Source organism: Notamacropus eugenii, chromosome 6 (genome assembly GCF_028372415.1).
Source record: "Notamacropus eugenii isolate mMacEug1 chromosome 6, mMacEug1.pri_v2, whole genome shotgun sequence".
Classification (NCBI taxonomy): Eukaryota; Metazoa; Chordata; class Mammalia; order Diprotodontia; family Macropodidae; genus Notamacropus; species Notamacropus eugenii.
Window position 1 is genome coordinate 264,094,604 of NC_092877.1, and position 9,392 is coordinate 264,103,995.

A 9,392-nucleotide genomic window follows, 5' to 3' on the forward strand; every position below is an offset into this window, starting at 1 on the left:
TGGAGGGACATGTTCAATATGGTAATTAAAAACCAATCTGTTGTCTAAATTATTTAAATTTATCTAAATTATATATTCTAAATAGTGCCTAAATAATTGCTTTAAAAAGCTCTTGAGAAAGTTTCAGAATTTTCAACTCTTTTATTCATGTGACTAAAATAAATTGTGCCTACTGTGTAAGGAGCCAAGTTAAGCTCTGGGGGAGAAATATACAGAGAGAAATCACAATCCCTGCCCTCAAGGAACTTACTTCTAAGAGGGGGAGATAGAAACAGATGCAAAAATAATTATAACATTCAGAATCCATCAGAGGAGCATAAACATTGAAGACATGAGAGGTTACAGGAGCCAGTGCCAGAAAAGAGTAACAAGTACTACTACTACAACCACTACTGCTACTACTACTACCACCGCTACTACTGCTACTACTGCTACTACTTCTTCATATAATGTGCATCTAAATTTATGTATGGAATAATGAATGAGCAAAGTACTATAGAAGTACCAGGGAAGCAAACAGAAAAGCAAGGCAATTTCTGTTCTTGAGGAGCTCACATTCTAATGAGGTAGACAAAAATCTATAGGAAATTTTACCTGCAAGTCAGACAAAAAGACCCAGTGGTTCTTGAAGTACAGCAACAAAGCAGCTAGTAATACATATTCCTTAATAAAACTATACTCTCTTTTTATTAATCATGTATTACTATATATATAATATGTTATATATTTCTATATAATAAATTATATTTAGATATGTTAATATTTTATCAATATCCATTAATAAAATTATATTCTGTTTCTGATGTTGAACTCTGACAGTAACAAGGTGGCAGGCACTTCCTTTTCTGAACCTTCAGTAGCTATAGCTACTGAGGAAGAAGGAGCTACAGCACCCACAGAAGTATTGGTCAGGTCCATCTCTACAATGGCTGATTCTTGATGATGATGTGTTTGGAAAAATGGCCAATTGTTTGCGCAGTGCTACCCTTCCATGGGCACTTAGGTTCCTGGGCTATATCCATGTCTTAGGAAAAGCAGTGAGGGTGGTTTGACTTACCCTGTATGTGCTTTCTCCTGTCTTTTCCTCACCGTATCTTGTAAAGAATGGCTGGCCCCTTCTTCACAAGGATTTTTCCCCTAGATGGTAATTGTTGGGACTGAGCTACACTCAGAAGCAGCAAATGGTTGCTACCCCCAAGAATCCTGTGCTTACTTGCAAATGTCATTTGATGACACTGATTAATGTAGGTGGTGGTGATGATACAGATGGTCAGTGACTGAGCTTGGTGTTGGTGAGAATGGCAAGTCCATTCGCCATAGTGGTTGCTCTCTCACAATCAAGGGCAGACTGGAAATGGGGCATTGCTCTTCTCAGGGCTTAATATTCTGGGCTTTCTCCACTGGGGCATGAGAGGAGGTGGTAATTAAAGTGGTGGCAGTGGCATTGGGTTGACTCAGTTGACATAGTTTTTTATGTGTCAGAAACCGTTTGTCTCTCTTAGAGTACATTACTGCTTCCTACATAAGAACAATGTGATAATTTAGCACCAGGTAGAAGATGCTCTTAATTAATAACTAGTAGAATGCTGGACTTGGAGTCAGGATGACCTAGGTTCAATCTTGCCTCAGACACTGTTGTTTGAAACTGGGCAAGTCACTTAATCTCACTCAACCTCATTGAGGATTATAATAGCACCTACCTCACAGGATTGTTGTGAGGGCTAAAAGTGAGACCATATTTAAAGCTCTTTGTAAACACTCTACGTACATTTAGCTATTAGGATTGTTGTTAGGTATTTTCAATAAATCCAGAGCCACTTATTATCTCCATTTCACACATAACAAACCAGGTACACACAGGTATAAATACATGTAAGTGTAGATCAGAACATGGCCTCTTCAATTGCTGATTTTTACTGTCCAGAATGAACCTAGAAGCTTGTAAAAAAAATTGGTTCAGATACATTGAAAATGGATTTCTATGAACTGCTCTTTAGCAATTTTTTACTTAAGAGAGAGAAGACTCCCTTCCTGCCAAAACAAAGTCAATATGTCAGGCAGGACTGCCCAATAGACTATTCTTTGGGTTGTCAGAAATCCAAAGCCCTATTTGAGTTCTGCAAGTGAACCTCAAAATGTCAATCACCCATTGGGTAACAGTTCTCTTACAATGACAACAGATATAATGAAACCAACATGTTCAACCAGGGATCACTGGTGCTGTTACTAGTTTGAAGTTTGTAAGATTTATATAAATGTCAACTATTATTGTAGTAAAGTACTATAAAAATGCAGGAAAAAAGGTAGTAGTTCCTTCTTTCTTTTAACTTTTCTTTCCAATCATATTACTCTAGAAAGTGATAGTTAGAAAAATTCCCATCAAACCAGGGGCCAAGAGATCATGTTTAGCAGGAAACCAGTAAATATTGTTTGAATTGAGTGGACCCCAATTCTGATCACTTTTATTCTTGCTGTGGCATTGACTATACCACATTGGTATTGGGTGCTAAGCTAAAAAATGGTGGGTTCAACCCACTGAGAGTTATATTAATGTCCCCCTAAGGAGTTCTTTAAATCAGTGGAAATTCATTAAGTTCCTGCTATATGCCAAGCACTGAGAATACAAAATCCCTGCTTTCACCAGTTCATTAGGAGGGTCTTAGATAGGCCATCTAGGCAAACAAATCTTAAGAGTAAATAAGGTAAGGCTGATCTCTCCCATCTCTATTACATTTTATAGTTTACACAGTACTTTCCTTTTCAGAAACCTGAGGTCATTACTCAGTAGGTGAGACAACTGTAGCCCTAAGAGATTCAGTGACCTTTTGAGGTCACAGGGAAGGTGAAACACACTAATTCAACATATAATGGGTTCTCCATCACTGGCAACCTTCAAGTAGAGGCTCTCTGGGATCACTTGTTAAGAATATTTGAGATGGAATTTCTGTTACTGCTGGTACAGATGACCACTGAAGGCATTTCCAACTTTCAAGTTATGTCTCAGTAACAGTAAGTGAGGAATCCAGGTTGGGTGGGGAACACAATGCTTGAGATTTCCCATTCTGCCTGCCTTCAGAGGCCCAGCTCAGTTAATGTTCAATATATTTAAACAATCTCCACAAAATTAAGGAGTTAATTATATAACATACACATATTCCAAATCCATTTTTGGACCAAAGAAAGATGGAAAAAGACAACATTTATAACTAGGAAGTTCAAGGAAGGCTTCATGGTATACTTGATATCTGAGCCAACTAAGAAAATCCAAATATACACTTATACAAATATATACTTACCCAAATGGACCTTGGGTTGGGCCCAGAATTAAACAGAAAGAGGGAAGCAGACTAAAATACCCTTGGAAAATTGCAAAGATTCTTCGACAACCCTAAACATCTTACTGAAACAAATGCTTTACAGAACTTAATAAATGTTTGTTGATTGAGCAATCTATGGCATACAACAAATAAGGAACTATGAAGGAGATTAGGGGATAGTGTGTTGACTGACTGTCAAATAAGGAGTTATGAAAGAAGATAGGGGATTGAGAGTGGTTCTGGGATTTCATTGGAATGAGGAACTGCTACGCATGGAAACTCCCCTTGTGTAAAAGACATGATCAGAGAAATAAGCAAAACATTATGTAAGCAAAAAAATTGAGTTGGTCACAAGTCATGAGCAAGGAATAACCAATGAATAAGCTTTATGTTTCACTAGTTTATTCACAATATCAGGAAAAAGCAAAAAGGGGCCCTAACATGTTAAGTAGACCACTTCTGATGAACATAAAGGAAAAGATGAAAGAGAATCATACGTGATGGGCAGATGAATAGTTGTGTCCTGCACCGTAGGAGGGAATCTCCACATCACTGAAGTCACAAATCTACTCAATTATTGAATTTGATGGAAAAAATATAATTAATGCTGTGCAAAAGTAGAATGGGTTGCTTCAGGGGGTAACAAGTTCCTTATCATTGTAGAGGATGGGATAAGAGAAGGTGGTTGTTTAGTAGATTTCCTCTTCAGGTATGAGTGGACCAAATGACCTCTAAGATCCCTTCCAACTCTGAGGTTATATGATATTTTGACCTGGATATTTCAGCAATAGATGGAGTTATGATTTCTCTAAATTCTTTGGGTTATCCTTTTTCACTCTTTCACTTTTCATTTTAAGAGTTTCAGCTCTTCACTTAAAGGCAGCAAGACATAACAGTTAGAGGTCTTGTACTTAGAGTCAAGCAACTGAGGTTTGACTTATGACTTGAACACTTACTAGCTTGTGTGGTCCTGGGCAAGTCATTTAAAGTTTCAGAGCCTCAGTTTCTTCAGGGTATGCATGTAGAGTGGGGGGAGGTGTTTATCACCATATCTATTCTACATACTTCACAAGGCTGTGGTGAGAAAAATGCATTATAAATGTAAAATCAATATGTAAATCCAAGTTATGATCACTTTAAACAACCACCACTTCATTGCTAGCTATTCTTTCCTATAAATAAGATTTATGAAATGACAGTCTGCAATGTTTAAACTACAGAAACAACAATGTGCTTTTGGTTTGAATACACTGGGGATTTATCAAGCAAACTATATACAATATAGGGCTAGAATAAAGTCATGCTCCTTAAAAAAAATGACTTGTGTCCCAAATGACCGTTGGTGGTTTTCTTACCATATAATGTATTGTCCTCCCACCAAAGATGCTACCATTCTCTTCCACACAATAAACCACTTATTCTTTCTCGGTGTTGTATCTGGATTTAATATTTTCTCTCCCAATGGTGCAATAAACATATCTTTCATCACTTCCTGTTTAGACTAAGTTCTCCAATGAACACCTACACAACACGTACTCTTGACCTATTGTCTATTTTTCAAAACTTACATTTTTCTGTGCATCAGCAATTTTTAATGTTCTTTTTTCCCTTAGTAAGTCTCAATATGTTAAATATCAATCAATACAATTTTAGAACTAACAAAATCCACTTATATTGAGTTTTTCATAAACCAATTGGAAGCCAATACTTTTATCAACTAGATGAAATGAAATCTGGAGCTTTGGGTGTTGCTGCATAGAAGAAAATGTACCAAAGATACTCAAGAAATGACTTAGTAGATAATGTCCCACTTCTGTTTGTTGCTGTAGATTAATTTCCCCAACACTTGTTTCTTCATGTTGCCCAATCAATAATGTAAAGACGTCTGATGTGATACACACTTGGTCTGAATTCCTGAGAGCAACTACAGGACTGGTAGCATGTCCATGGTCTAGAAGGACCTAGAAAAAAAATTTTTTTGTCCACTTTGAAGCACTCATGGTCTTCCCACTTTTTCTTGGTTCTGCTATATTCTGAGCTCATTCACAAACTGGACCCCTTGCCTTGGTTGTAGGTTTCATGAGCTACATTTTATTGGTCATCCTTGGGGTCTCTAAAACTGTTAAGGATTATGTCTTGTATGAGGTTTGGTTGGAAGAACAAGGGTTGTTTGTCTTGGACAAGAAAAGACTCAATGAGAACATGATAGCTGTGTTCCAGTTTGAAGGACTATGATGTGGAAGAGAGATCTGACATGTTCTTCTTTGCCCCAAAGAATAAAACTAGGAACTTAGGATGAAGCTGAAATAAAACAGATTTTGGCTTCATTTAAGGAAAATCTTAATAAGCTGTTGTTCAGTCATTTCAGTCATTTTGTGACCCCATTTGGGGTTTTCTTGGCAAATATACTGGGGTAGTGTGCCATTTTCTTCTCCAGCTCATTTTACAAATGAGTAACGGAGACAAACAAGGTTAAGGGACTTACCCAGGGTCACATGGTTAGTAAGTCGCTGAGGCCTGATCTGAACTCCAGTCTTCCCGATTCCAGGCCCAGAACTCTATCTACTGTAACACCTTGCTCTCCTATCTTAATAAGAAGAGTTATCTGTAAATGTAAAGGACTACCTCAGGAAACAGTGAATTTCCCCTCGTTAAGCCAATCCATTGGTAATAAGCATTTATTAAATACCTGCTATTTACCAGGCATTGTTCTAGTTGCTGGGAATACAAAGGCAAAAAGCCAAAACAGTCCTTGCCTTCAAGGATCTGGGAGACAACACGTGCATACATACATATGTATATGTGTGTGGGGGGTATAAATATATATATATATAATGTTTATACTTATATATATATATCTATAATCAATTCAAAATAACATAGGCAGAAGGGCACTAGCAACATGGAAGATCAGGAAAGGCCTTATATAAAAGGTAGTCCTTAAGATAGCCTTGGAGAAACTCAAGAGTCTAAGAGAGAGCGAGAGAGCTGAGGGGCAAGTGCATCCCAGAAATAAGGGACAGACAGCTAGTACAAAGACAGACAGGCAGAACATGGAAGTGTATGAAGAGGGACAAGGCCAGTATGGCTGGACAACAATATACAGGGAGGAGTGCTATGTACATTAATACTAGAGTGTAGGTTAAAACTAGGTTAGTAAGTGCTTAAAATGCCAAACCTAAGAGTTTACATCTAATACTTTAGGTGACAGAGAGCCTGAGTTTCTTCAGGAGGGGAGTGATATGGTCAGATTTTCAAGTTAAAAAAAAAACATTTTAGTATCTGTGTGAAGAATGAATTAGAGAAGGGAGATTTGAAGCAGGAGGATCAATTAGGAAGCTAATGCAACAAACTAGATGAGGTGTGATGAGAGCCTAAGCTAGGACTGTGGCTGGGTAAAGGGGAAAGAGATGAATGTGAGATATAGTGTAGAACTGGAAACAAGAAAATGTGGTAATTGAGTGGATAAATGGAATGAAAGAAAGGGAGGAAGTTTAGGGAGACAATGATGCCGCAAACCCGGAACCTGTTGCAAAAAATATTGGTACCTTGAACAGAAATGGGAAACCTTGGAAGAGGCCAGGATGGGGGGAGAAAGATAAAGAATTCAGCTATGAGATAGCAGTAGGACATCCAATTTGAATGTCCATTAGACGTTTGGTGATGTGAGACTAGACTGAGGAGAGAGTCACGGTTAGAATTTTCAATCTGGAAATCATCAACCTAGAGCCTGTCCAGAGAAACTGATGATGGTGCCAATGATGAGGTTTAGGGGTGCTGGGGACCCCCAAAATACCAACACGCTTGGTCTTGCTCGAATGAATTTGACTCAAGCCTTCTTAAAGCCAAAGAAAGACAAAGTTTATTAAAGATTCACCATCTTGGGTTGGCACTTAAGGAGTCTAAGCATTTGTAATGCTTGTATTCACAAGCGGGACAGATAGAATCCCAGCTAGACAGTCTGAGCTGGACTGAATCTGAGCACCTTCATGGAGCTGAGATGGAACTAAATACAGAAAAGACTATAGGAGGGATCTGGGGGTGGTCTGATAGTCTAGGGTGATGGGAGAAGGGTTTAGGGAGGGTCTTGAGGAGAAGTCCAAGGAAGGGTTGACTGATCAAGGGCTGGAAACAGCTGGAGGAAATCAGGAGATATTGGACAATGGAGGGTTTGAGTGGGAAGCAGGTGGGACAATCAAAAGGTAACAGATAATGACCACAAATTTGAGTATGAAAAACCAGGTTAAGAGGGGAGATTCAAGGAGAATTCAAGGAAGTTCCCAGAGTCTGAACCCCATCACCAAGAATGAATACGGAGAGAGGAGGTCTTCAAGCAAAGGCAAAAGGGAAGAATCATAATGATAAATAATAACATAGTACTTATATGGTGCTTTAGGGTTTACAAAACACTTATCTCATTTGATCCTCACAACCTTGGCAGGTAGGTGCTATTATTATCCTCATTTTATAGATGAGGAAACTGAGGCAATCAGGGCAAAGTGACTTGCCCAAGGTCACACAGCTAATAAGTGTCTAAGACTGGATCTGAACTCAGCTCTTCTTGACTCTAGATCTGCATGTCAGAGTTGTTGTTTAGCAGGTTTTTTTTTTTAAGTATAGGTTGGGAGAGATTGGCCAGTAGTCTAAAATTCCTTGATTCTGTGATTCAGTTTAATCTTACAAAAGCTAGTATCGATGGGAATTTCTATAACTATAAATTCTTCTCATCTTGCAGTTAAAAAAAAATCGCTTTTGGAAAGACTCAGATTGTTCACTGATGTCATATCCAAGCTCACCATTTTAGAAACTACTTTCATCAAACCACTCATTTGTTAGTGAAGCAGAACATATGTGATCCAAAAGATTGCTGTGCAAACAGCATTCTCTCTGATCTGAGTTTTGCTATATTCTCTTTTAGTTTACATCATGGATTGTGTGCATTTTTGACTCCTGCTGACTGGGTGGAACCTTAGAAGAGAAAAAATTTTAATCCTCCTCTTTGAAATACTGGGTTTTTCCCCATACCAGGGAAACGACTTAGAACACAATCAAGAGCTTGCTGTCCCTTCCCCTCAAACTGAATAGGTTGAAACAGATCACCAATTCAACAAAAATTAATGACTTTTCCTCCCCACTAACATTTGCATTGCCATTTCTTCCCACATTATTATTTCCTTTCTTTTGTGTAAAATGCCATGGAATATTGGAATTGCAAAGGATAAATGCAGCTTAAAAGAAACAGACATTTTTGTATTTGCTCCCTGGCCTTCTTTTCCACACTGATAAGAATATTTTCCCTCATTGTAGCCACTACTACAAGCATATGTCTTTGAAAGTATTTGTAAAATTCACACCAATGAATACATTTGATAGGATGATAAAATCAAATCAACAAGTCAACAAGCATTATTAAGCACCTGTGCACCATGCTAAACTCTGGAGATTAAAAAGAAAAAAAAGTAAAACGTTTCCTGCCCTCAAGTGGCTCACATTCCAATATGAGAGACAAAATGCAAATACCTATGTACAAACAAAAAATAAACTGGGTAAACTGGAGATGAACTCAGAGTGAAGGCATTAGGATTAAGAGGGACTGGGAGAAGCATCTCGAAAAAGGTAGACTTTTAGCTGAGATGTGAAGGAAGCCAGAAAAGTCAGGAGGCAGAGAAAAGGAGGAAGATCATTCTAAGCATGGCTATTGCTTTAGTTATCTGGTCATGTCTCACTCTTCATGACCCCATTTTGGGGTTTTCTCAGCAAAGATAATCAAGTGGTCAGCCATTTTCTTCTCCAGCTCATTTTATAGATGAAGAACTAAGGCAAAAGGGTTAAATGACTTTCCCAGAGAGTCAAGTGTCTGAGGCTGGATTTGAACTCATGAAGCTGAGTTTTCCTGATTCCAAGCACAGTGCTCTATATCTATCATGCCAACTAGCTGCTGACAAGCATGGCTGACGTGTGAAAATGAACTGAGTTGGGAGTGTCTTGTGCTATGAACAGTGAGGAGATCAGTGCCACTGGACCATAGAGTATGCAGAAGGGAGTAGTGTATAAGACTGAAACAGATTATAAAGG

General features: G+C 38.3%; 1 long non-coding RNA gene across 1 annotated transcript in view; it reads right to left on the reverse strand.

Annotated features, from left to right (window-relative positions):
• Window positions 1–1,353, reverse strand: part of LOC140512890 (uncharacterized) — a 40,147-nt gene extending 38,794 nt beyond the window's left edge. The window contains exon 1 of the long non-coding RNA XR_011969960.1: window positions 1,058–1,353. This is a non-coding gene — a long non-coding RNA (uncharacterized lncRNA). The remainder of the gene's footprint in view (window positions 1–1,057) is intronic.
• Between the last annotated feature and the right edge of the window lie 8,039 nt (window positions 1,354–9,392).